This window comes from Vanessa tameamea, chromosome 24, assembly GCF_037043105.1.
Source record: "Vanessa tameamea isolate UH-Manoa-2023 chromosome 24, ilVanTame1 primary haplotype, whole genome shotgun sequence".
Classification (NCBI taxonomy): domain Eukaryota; kingdom Metazoa; phylum Arthropoda; class Insecta; order Lepidoptera; family Nymphalidae; genus Vanessa; species Vanessa tameamea.
In genome coordinates this window covers 2167496-2179728 of record NC_087332.1, presented here as the reverse complement: position 1 = coordinate 2179728, position 12233 = coordinate 2167496, and the positions used below count along the sequence as shown (strand labels likewise).

The 12233-nt window shown below is 31.8% G+C and overlaps 1 protein-coding gene across 2 annotated transcripts in view; it reads left to right on the top strand.

The window, feature by feature from the left end:
* The first annotated feature begins 240 nt into the window (after positions 1-240).
* The window catches only part of LOC113396496 (thyrotropin-releasing hormone receptor), a 98592-nt gene continuing 86599 nt past the window's right edge, over positions 241-12233 (top strand). For both annotated transcript variants that reach the window (XM_064218770.1, XM_064218771.1), the window contains exon 1: positions 241-445. The gene's annotated coding sequence lies outside the window, so the exon portion shown is untranslated. The remainder of the gene's footprint in view (positions 446-12233) is intronic.

Genomic DNA, 12233 nt, shown 5'->3' with positions numbered 1-12233 from the left:
ACACAAAGCCAGCAAGTCTTTATTAAACGAAAGAGGTTCGACTACTATCAAAAACAGATAATATTACAATAAAATAGTAGGCGGAATCGAGGAGACCTTTGTCCTTTTTTCGATAAATAGAAACAATTTGACCAAAGACAATACGCGACTTACATTCATAGTCCGAATGATATTTCCCGCCCCTAATGCGTGAGCGAAATATGAAAAATTAGGATTTTTTTCAGTCAGTCAGTTCAGTAGACGCGTGACAAGCGCCGAGTGCGGACGTGTTAGAACTTAACGCTCAACGAACCAAAGTTTCCCGCGCGAAAGTTTCCGATCCATTGCTGAACAAAGTGACTCAATATAATTTTATTACCGTGTTAAAGGAGTGTTTTAAATACGTTTTTATTAGTGCTCCCGTGTTCCGTGATTAAAACTTGCTTGGCCGAATTTTTTGATGCACGTAAGTTATTTTAATAATTTAATTTCCTTTAATGTTTATAATTAAGTCGTTTTGAACTCGAAACCTACAAAATGAGACGTGCATATTTTTTAATTACATCATAACTTCTAAAACGACCGTTGAGAAAATGAATGGCATACAGAATTTATTGATATGTGTTTTCGAGATTTAAATTAAATTATAGCAATTTTTGTGTCACTTAAGATGTAAAATGTTTGTTATTGATGATCATTTAGACAGAAATAAAAAATAATAATGATTATGTAGGTGGCCTGGTTTAGCAATACACAATAATTATCAAAAAGACAAAGTCGCAATTGTCTATGCGAAAAAGCGTTTCAAACTTTTGAATTAAATGTATGTATAATTGATATCATCCTTATATAAACATATAATAATATTTATTTGTACCTAAATTAAAAAAAAAAACATGTTTAATTATTTATTGGGCTGAAAATTTAAGACTGTGTGACAAAGACAATTAAAAAAAATATTCTAGTCTTACTGTATTTATGATATCAATGCTGCCAACACGAACAGAAGTCATAATATGTCTCATGTTTATACTGGTCACTTAAATAAATACAGCTATTATCTTTTTAGTATCAGAAACAGCAGTTTATTGTTTCTCAACCATAACAATCTAAGTGACCCCTCATAAGTCTTCATTGAGATGAGAATAAATGTAGGGGAACAGTTTTATTGCATAGATTAAGGAATAAACTACAATTTGCATATGAGTTACTCAATCTATGTTTTATATTAACATTATATTTTATGATCGAGCATGTGCATAATTATTTTTTTAATCTGTACATGTTCAATTATATATTTATTTTATAGTTGTTATTTTCGATGTCATGCAAATACGACTATAAATATTTAAAAAAAAAAATCAGTAACTCTTGTGGGACATTCTACGGTTTCTTTTATAAGAATATAATTAATTAAATAATGAATTTATAGATGATAGTATGCCGTAGGAATGAAACAATTGCCGCTGACTATTTCTAAAATTGGAAATTATTGAATGTTTCGCTGTTTCTTGAGGTTTTTTCTTTTCCAAACCTCAAAGACTACCACTATAGTTGTATTTTAAATGTACATAAACAAATAAAAGTAATCGTACAGAAAATGATAAAGTTTCGTAAATAAGCTTTGATTAAATATACACGTAGCCTGTATCTATTTTATTCAAGTTTTATTTTGTAACAATGTATTCGGAAAAAAAATCTTGCGGTAATTTGAGAGGGTTTTTTCGAGAATTTATCTGTCAAATGAATTAATTTTAACCTTTTGGTCGTAACCGTATTTTATATTTGTAAATGAAAAACAAAAACATTGCATAGGAAATGTATACTCTTATTAGCTGGCCTTATTTATTTTACATTTTATTAAAGAAATAAATCCCTAAGCGTGATCGCAGTAGCAGATATCGTCTGGTCCAATCTAACTATCGATTCGCATCCAAAAACAAAATAATCATCAAAATCGTTCCTGCCTTTTTTAGTTCATTAACAGAAAAATTATATATATTAAGATAGATAAGCTACAGTGTAACATAGTAATAGTATTCGTAGTTTTTGTAACACAGCTATAATCTGTTATTATTTTAAATTCAAAAATTCAAATGAACGTTTCCGTTCTGTAACTTCGGAGATAATACAGGAAAATAGATCATAAGACATATAGAATTGCGGAGTTTTACCAAGAAAAGGTTGCGGGTACGGTGAATCGGTTGATATTGGTTATATGTGTGCGATTAAATCACTATATATTTTAGAAGAATGACAGGCAACTGTTATGTTGTCTAAACTTACATACTAAGATTATAGAGAGGTAAAATTTGTTTGTTTGTATGTAAAGGGTAATCTCCGGAACTAATGAGCCGATTATAAAAATGTCTTCGCTATACGGTATAAATTATATGTATGTGATATTTTTTTTTTTTATTAATACATTTCGTGAGAAGTCTAAACAGGACGTTAGTTTACAAGAGTCGCGAATATATTTTAAAACGAGTTATCGTGGTTATTACGTTTTTTTTTTTAATATTACAGAGGTTATCGTATTATTTTCTATTCTGAAGTCGGGAAACATTAAACGCGCGTATTTACTATATATTGTAGCTTTAAGATAGAGGTCAACAACCTTTACGTAGTCAAGGACTAAATGAGAAAAACTATACGTAAAAATATGTCCATTTTGGAATGATTTTTTATAAAAAATATATATATATTTAGAAAATTTTACATATATACATTGTATAAATTTTAACTTTGTAACCGTTGTCAAATATGAACAAAATTAATAGCCATTATAACAAACGGTCATTGATTTTTTTGTCTTGACAGTAAATAAGTAAGCTAATGAAATATGTTGTAATTTTTGTTCCAAGTTTAATTTTTTTTATTTTTTTTAATGTTCAAATGTCTTTTTAAGTATTGCTTAAATCATATTATTTTTTATATAATTTTGCTGCTTACCTTGTCTGTAATGAGTACAGCTTCGGTGGTCTAGTCTTATAGTAGTAGATATAAAGGCGTAGTTCCCGAGGTCCTGGGTTGAATTCCCAGGTCGTGCCGATAAAAAGTTATTGGGTGTTTCTATCGAAAAATTCTTAGTAATAGCCGGAATCATGAACACACGTATGGCTGTTGGTCTTGCGCCTCAACTCTTTCTGGTCGTGTTGGAATGGACGTCCCGTCGGATTATGAGAGTGCCCAGAATCTATACTAATGTTTTACAAACAACGAGCTACTGAGCTTCTGTAGTAAAAGTATCGTAAACAATAACTTTAATAAATATTGTTATTTATTAAAACCAATTCAGGAGTTTATCGCGACATGGCCATAAGCTGAGAAACAATTTAAAAACAATACGTTTATTGCCTTTGCCTCTATATCAATGTCCCACAGGACCAATATTAAAAAAAATATATATATATATATCTATTTATAAAGGAAGGCATTTAGGTGGGTAAACGGGTCACGTGGTGGCAATTTATTTTCACCATCCATTGTCATTGTCCTTGAGAGTAATGTCAACCATTCCTTCCAATCCTCAACGCATCAACTATCGAAAATGTGTTATAAAAATAATGTAGATCTATACTGGCTCACTGACAATTAAACTGCTACACTTTGGTTTATCTGTTTGGTGTTAAAATAAATCATGAAGGGGTGAGATATACCACCCAAGGCAGGTACACACAAAGCCATACAACCATATTGATTGTACGCGTGAATCTTAACCGAAGATTGGGCGTTTTGTTTTCCATGTTTACAATTATAATTCATATTGTGAGTTTGTTTCTGTTTGAAATTTTGACATTTGTATAATAATTATGGAGAGGTGGATGACCTACTAAAACATCGCCTTAACGAGGAAGTAGACCTTTATTCAGACAAACATACTATTTTAGTATATTATTTATTTCTAACTTTATGAATTTGTTAATGTTCGATTTTCGAAGTCGACCGTACTGGTCTACCCGTCTTGGTCTCACATTGGTAGAATAATCTATAAGATTTTATATTGAGGGAGTAACCTCATCACACGACTAAAGCTTTATCATAATCGGCTGAATGGAGAATAAACACAAAATATTATGTGTAGCGTAAAATAAAATAAATATATTTGTATTTCCTGTTTATAAATTCTCTCTTTTTAATCATAAACCAACTTTTACCTAATGTCTGACGGCTAGGAAATCTCACCGGACTATATTCGTAACCTGGTATTGTAACAATAAAACAACTGACTAACCTATTCCTAGGTTGTAAATAAAAAAAAAAACTTGAAAGGAATACTATTTTTTGTAAATTCCCATTAAGGGCAACATATTTCAAGCTCTGTAGTCTATGCCATGTGACATTTGTGGTAATTCGGATACATGACCCTAAATAAATTTCATAAATATTCAAAACAAAGTTACGACTGTATTTATATAATATATTAATATTTTAATACAGCCGTTGTATACGATAAGTGTCAAGGACATATTGCGTGATGTTATTAAAATTCGCGATGGTCACGGATTTTGTAATATTACAAAATATTTTTTACAACATAAAACTATGTTATTTATGGATTAGGTTCATTAATTACATTATTCACGTAAATGGGTAAACAAGTACGAGTAATATTATATTAATGACACCAGATGTCCGAAAATCCACAACAGCGCGATTTTTAAGACATTTTCTACCTCGCACAACCACTCTGTGGAACCAGCTTTCGCCGGCGGTTTTTCCGAACCGATACGACTTGGGAACCTTCAAGAAGAGAACGTACTCTTTCCTTGAAGGCCGGCAACGCATCTGCAAGCCCCCTGGTGTTGCAGATGTCCATGGGCGGTGGTCCACCTATCACATAAAAAAAATCTTAATTTATTCCAGTCCAGTGGTTAAGGCTTATGTTTGGTGAATGACCAAGGTACCTCAGCACTACTTTATTTAAATGTTAGAAAAATATTGTAAGGGAACCTGCATGTATCAGAAGAAAATTACCCCATGTGTAACCAACTCGCATTGGAGCCGTGTTGAAATAAGATTCGTCTTTTCGTAAGTCTTCGCATTAAACGAAGCATGGACATCATCTAAATTACTTTTTTGTTTTTAGTTCTAGTTATTGTATCAATACTATAATGTATATCATTGGTGGAAAGGAAGAAAGGCTAAAGCCCAACATGGTATTTTTGAGAAATGAGGCTTACTGATTTAATTTTAAACCTCATTTCTCAGAAGCATTTCCTTTTCAATGAAAATATACATTATATTACAGTTATAATATTTAAAACAAAAAATGAACACACTGCCGTTATTTTTATTGAAACTCTGTGTTAAAGTTACCGATATCTCGGACTTTATTCTACATAAAAGTTTTACTGGTGTGAAAGAGATAGAGTGTTTGAATTGTTTTTTATATTGTAGAGGGCTGAGATGACCCAGTGGATCAAACCCGGGCAAGCACCATTGAATTTTCATGTGCTTAATTTGTGTTTATAATTCGTCTCGTGCTCGGCAGTGAAGGAAAACATCGTGAGGAAACTTGCATTATGTGAATGAGAATTTGCCACATGTATTCACTAACCCGTATTGGAGCAGCGTGGTGGATTAAGCTCCAAAACTTCTTCTAAATGGGAGAGGAGGCCTTAGGCGAGCAGTAGGGCATTAACTATTACTTTACTTGTATATTATATGTATAATTGTCGTCACATATGTATAGACGCTCTTTATATAAATGTTTATAATGTATATTTAAGTTGATAGTTAAGAATATATTAAATAGAAACGTCATATAACCGTATATTAGGAATAATATAACATTTATCAAATATCAGGATATTTTCGTCTGCATATATATTTCACTGCATAATTTACCATTGCTATAAGGGTATTATCAGACTGGCGATTTCGTAGATGCGCGTTTTTCGAAATTGATAGCAGATGTTAAAGAAACATTACTAAACTAGTTGCTGCCCGCGGTTTTGCGTTTTAGGGTTCGGTCGTTAGGCGTAAAAAGTAGCCTGTATCTTTCCTTGAAGTTCAAGCTTGTTTTATACTAAATATCATCATATTCGGTTTAGTGGTTTGGTCGTGTAAGATCGACAGCCAGACAAACAGTTAGACAGACGGAGTTACTTTAGCATTTAGAATATTAGTGTAGATTAAGCATATTATTCAGTAGAAGATTAAACGGATGACAGAAGTGCTTGGAACTAGAATTTGTTGATTTTCTGTCAGGGATGCATTTTAATGATATATGACTATTAAAAGCATATGAATTATGAAAAAGAGTTCTCTCAGTTTAATCTACATTCTGTACCGTTTCTAGCAAGATGTTACACGTAGTGAGTCGAAAAAATAATTTTCAAAATGTTTGATTTAAGTATATTGCACTTATGATACGATAATAGTGCCAAAACTTTTCCTGTCAATCAAGTGTGCAAAAAATTTATTATTTTTTTAAAGTAGATAACAAATGAGTCCCATACTTGATGTCGTTTAATTATAATTAATAAAAATATAAAATACTTGTATGTTAAATATATGTTTTTATACATCGTCGTGCGCAGTACCGATTATCTCAGAACGATTTACGTTCACAAGTCGCTAGTGTGATAACGCTTTTATAGTTGAATCATTTTGGACGCACCAGTTGTGCGTGATTGTACCAAATTATGCTTTTTATTTCTACTTATTATGGAAAAAGTTTAAAATATAATGTGCAAGTATCCGAATACAAATTATTGTTTTGAATGTTCTTTAATCTTTATTTTAGTTTAGTAGTTACCATATTTGCCCTCCTTACGTTGACAATATATAATGAAATAATAAATATTTAGTGTCAAACATTATTATCTTATTATGCTAAAATAAAAGGAAATCGATGGGATTTTTTTATTCGCTCAACTCGGAAAGCAAAACTGGTACTTAATGGTATACAGATTATTCAGTCACGAAGTATGTTTTACAGAATAGTACATATTGCTGATTTATTGTAGTGGCGATTCGTTGAATTTGCAAATAATTGTAAGAGTTTATTTGAGTTTCATTTTCATTGGTAATATTACCAACAAAATACATGTTTGGTTGACATCTTGTACGCCATTTTAATGACAATAAATTCTACTAAACTAAATTGCCTTTATTATTCGAACTATGTTGGTTTTAGATTATTTCATACAAATCAGAAACTTGCAATAACAATCTTATGAGTGCTTTTTATGTACTCTTTCTATTTATTTTATTGTATAGCTCGGACAAATGGTAAGTGGTAAAATTGAAAGTAGAAATGTAAGATGTATTAAACATTATTTACATCGGCTATGCGTCACCAACCATGGGAACTAAGCTGAGATTTCTTGTGCCTGTAGTTACACTGGCTCACTCACCCTTCAAACCCGTATCGCTATTTGGCGTTGAAATTGGTGATAGGTATTATCTAATGGACTTGCAAAAAGCCCTACGACCAAGTAAAAAAGTTAGTTTAATAAATACAGCTATTGATAAAATGAGCCGAGATGGCCCATGAGCCGAGATGGCCCAGTGGTTAGAACGCGTGCATCTTAACCGATGATTTCGGGTTCAAACCCAGGCAGGCACCACTGAATTTTCATGTGCTTAATTTGTGTTTATAATTCATCTCGTGCTCGGCGGTGAAGGAAAACATCGTGAGGAAACCTGCATGTGTCTAATTTCAACGAAATTCTGCCACATGTGTATTCCACCAACCCGCATTGGAGCAGCGTGGTGGAATATGCTCCAAACGTTCTCCTCAAAGGGAGAGGAGGCCTTAGCCCAGCAGTAGGAAATTTGTAGGCTGCTAATGTTATAATGTAATTGATAAAGTAACTCCTTTATTACTTTAATTTAAAATGTGAGCTGCATACATAATGCGCACTATACAATTCCAAAGTTCAAAGAATCAAATTAGATAAATCTTTTGTAGGATTAATACAGTTGTCCCCTGCTAGGATGTGCGGCGATTGCACTGACCGCTTACTATAAATCTACACGGCCAATTTATACTGCGACTTGTTCTAGTCGACAGTTTCTTCTCCTATATTGAATTGTCATGCAAAGATCTTAGTTTATAGCGATAAAATATACGCAAGGATTTACAAAAGGAGTATTAGATGCAACCTATAGTCCTCCCATAGATTTTCCAGGTAAAAATATGTTAGTGATGTGGCTGTTAAGGCATGCCCGGCTATATATTATGTATTACTTGAGAATAATTTAATTACAATGAAATAATTGTTATTAAAAATAATATGAAAAGTGAAGTATACAATAGAAAGAGACAGAGAGAATGAGATAGAGAGCCTGGTAATGGAATGGAAAGGTAGCCTGGAGGGGGCATAACTCTTTTTCTTCACGTGAAGATATCTACCAGTCCACTCTACAAAAAGCAAATATATAAAAACATTTTTGTAAACTAAAATAAGTTATATATATTAATATATATATATATAAGTTATATATTAATAATTATAATTATTTTAATAATGTATAGCAACTACAACGGGATAAAAAACGATGACGGAACGGTACTATGACGTCATAAGACAGCGTCATAACGTTTGCGTACGTACATATGAATCCGTCTGACCAGAAGGCGAGCGAATAGATGTTCCATATAAGAAAATGTTATTTGTGCGGCTACTCGTTTGTTTTGAAGCACTTGATCCAGTGTTTGATTTAAACAGTTGAATGGATTTAATATCAAGAGACTTCTTGTGATGAATAAGTAAATATCGTTTATTGCTTGCGAAACTTTTCGGACCTTCAGTTTAACCCATTGGATGGCCTGCGTATTACAAATTCATGAGTTTTAAAAGTTTTAGGGTTCTTTAATTGTAATTAAATCCATAATACAATCACTTTCCTATCTGTCAACACTTCGCTCGATACTGTTATAATTGGTTTTATTTCGGAATTTAAATTAGTAATACGAAGTGTTTGGTGATGAAATATAATTTGTTGGGTGGTAAACCTAAACAAGCTTCTACCATATTATTATGAGAGTGTTAAATAGTAAATCATCATATTATATTTTTCTTTGTCATAAAAAACTTTAAAAAAAAAACAGTATGTAGGGTAATCAATACGAAAATTGTCACACGTGTGGTTTTTGTTCTAAGGCAACTCCAAAAACAATTATTTGTTCTATTACAAAAGCCTCAAAAGAAAGCAGAACAGATGGTTAGTAAATATCACTCATTACCTTATATTATTTATACGGAACCCATGCGCGTCATTTCGATATCTAAATTAAAATGTCGAAAACACTTTGAATTATTTTATTTAGAAACTTTAAGGGTTAGAAAATTGGTTAAAATTGACACAACGTGAATACTAAACAGTTCGTTGACCTTGTTTAAAATTTAAACGCCCAACAAAGGGGTGAACCTACCAAAAATATAATAGGATACTGACATTTTGTCCTGTAAACTTCGCTGTAAAATTATTATTCATCACGTCCAGGCCTCTGGGAAGTGGTAATGGACTGACCCCAAATTGAGATCCGTTGAATCTAGATTATTTTTGATAAACTGAGATTTAAACGAGTTAGGTTCTGCATATTACTATACTAATATCAATGTAATGCGATTTCACTAGATTAGTAAAAAGTCTTAGAAAAATTGTAATTTTGAGTAATTTATTGTTGTTTTTTTTAACAAAAGATATTAAGGATACTAGAACTACGTCTTCTACGTACTCGTATTCTTGGTCAGCGACGCGAACCGAGAACATTTCAAATATGAATTCAGCTAAAACATTACTTCTTAAATTATTAACTTACTCACGTACGTCGCGACGAAGTTAAACTTACATTTGCGAAGCTCCCATAGACCAACAAGTAGTATATTTAACACATACGTATATAAAATATTAAAATGGATTTTATGCGATTAAAATACTAAATAATAAAAAGAAACTCCAGAGAAAGTTCAAGTGATAGAAGTTAAACCTTACGTCAGAAATTTTTAATTAAATTCTATTTTGAAGAAAATGATCTCGAGTAAAACCTGAGCAATATTAAAATATCAAAGTTATAAAGATTTTTTTTTAAGTAGGTCCTTACCTATATTTTTTTATGTTATAGGTTTTAATTATCTGTAAAAACGAGTTGTCACCCGCGGCTTCGCTCGCGTTTTAGTGGTTGGTTGTCATGTGTTAGGCAAAAAAGTAGCGTATGTCCTTCCTTGGAGTTCAAGTTTTCTTTATACCAAATTTCGTCGAATTCGATTCATTGGTTTGGCTGTGAAAGAGCGACAAACAGATAGACAGAGTTACTTTCACATTTATAATATTAAGTATAGAAGTATAGATTGCTGCGGTTACTCTTTTTCTCAAACTAAATGCATAGCATCATCAATTTGTTTACTGTTGTTACTTATTTTCTGTACTCGTCATTTTATTTTTACTTCTTAACGTAAACGGGGTGTTGTTATGAAGCCTTTGTCTATCGCTGGCGAGTTTTACGATGTTATACTTCGCTGTCTAGTACGGTATGAATTATGATCGAAAGTTTCGTAAAACTTGTGGCGCTTGTTCAGATTTAAATATGTGATTTTTTTACGTTTTACTTTTATTGACTATATAATATTGAGTATTTTTATTTTATTTTGTTAGTTCTAGTAGCAGTTCCCTTCATTGAATTTTGGTCAGTGGCAACACTTTAATTTATGATTGCCACTAAGACAATTTTTTTTTTCAATTTAAAAGTGTTACATTTTGTTTATATTAATGAATATCAGCCAATCGTTATCCACTGTTGAACATTGGTCTGTCTCAATGTGCATCAAAGTCCCATTTCGCCACTTTCCACATCCCGTCGAATCCCACCATCCCCCATCGGCTCTGTTACATTGCCGTATGAGCGGTTTCTACTCTAGGACGCCTCTACTCCACTGCTAATGGCCAACTGACTTTTTTATTGACTATCAAAAATCTATCATTAGTTCGGAGAGAAATACTCCAGAACTGAGAATAACCGGCGAAAGAAGTAATCCCGATATTTATATATTCATTTGCAATTAATTCTGCATACAGGTTACCTACAAGTTAAGTCATTTGTATAAATGAAGAAGAAAAATGGTTCAAAGAAATATCTCTGAGAAGCCCACTTAATTGCAACCTCGGGAGATATTTTTATCATTTACACCAACCCTCTGAATCCAATTGCTCTGTTATATAAGTCCTAAGATTATGTGATGATGCTAAGTCATTAGCCGCAGCTAGTGACTTAGCATCCTGTGACTCCTTCCAACTGCACAAATCCAAATTTTAGTTTATTATTTAGCAAATTTTGAGTGGCTGTTGTTCTTCACAAACAAAGAGATATATACAATATCCGCGATACTTCTAACTCTGGGCTACCAGCCCAGTTTATTGACAATTCTGTAACTTCTCGCCCGACTCGGGATTCGAAAGAAGGATCTCACGACTTGTAGTCATGTAAGCTAGCTAGTCATTGACCTTTGTTTCTAAAATTAAGAGCTTCAACTATAGCAGAGCAAATGATAACTTCATGTGGTTAAAGCCGCAAGGTAGTATTGTTAGAAACGATCTAGGACAAATCAATCTATCTAGGTAGAATTGATAATTTAATTTTGTATTACGAAAACTATTATTGATAAGTTTTAACCGAGCTTATTCATAAATTTAGCTGTTATGTCAAGAAAACGTTAATAATTAAGGACATTACTCAATATAAAATCATGTAGGTGATAAAAAAACGTGAATGCTACGTATTTGTTGACTTTGACGTATGATATATAAATGTAATAATTAATTAATTAATAATTAGTAATTTCATGCAGGTTTTTTTTATATAAGATCTTACTTTTTAAATTTATGGAACCCTAAAATACGAAACCTAGAATCCTAAGGCCAATCAAAGTGAAATCACTCAAGTCCAGATTATTCTTATCCTATTACGTTCGAATATATTAAGATAAACCTGATTTATAAACGCTATTTTTCATCTAGACTAAATGACGAATGGAAAATTAACAAGCTTAAGTGAGAAAATTTCATTTTTATTTGAATTTCAAATGATTATTATTTTAAAGAGTAATTTCAACTTTTGTTTCGATGTTCTTTTTGACAGAACCGTTGGTACTTCTGATATCTATATACATATTAATTTACATAATAATATTTAAAAAAGACGTATTTTTGTTTGTTTGTATATGGTAGCTTCCGCAACTAATAAACCAATTTTAAAATTTTATTTACTAATAAAAGCTACTTATTCTAAAGTATTATATAAT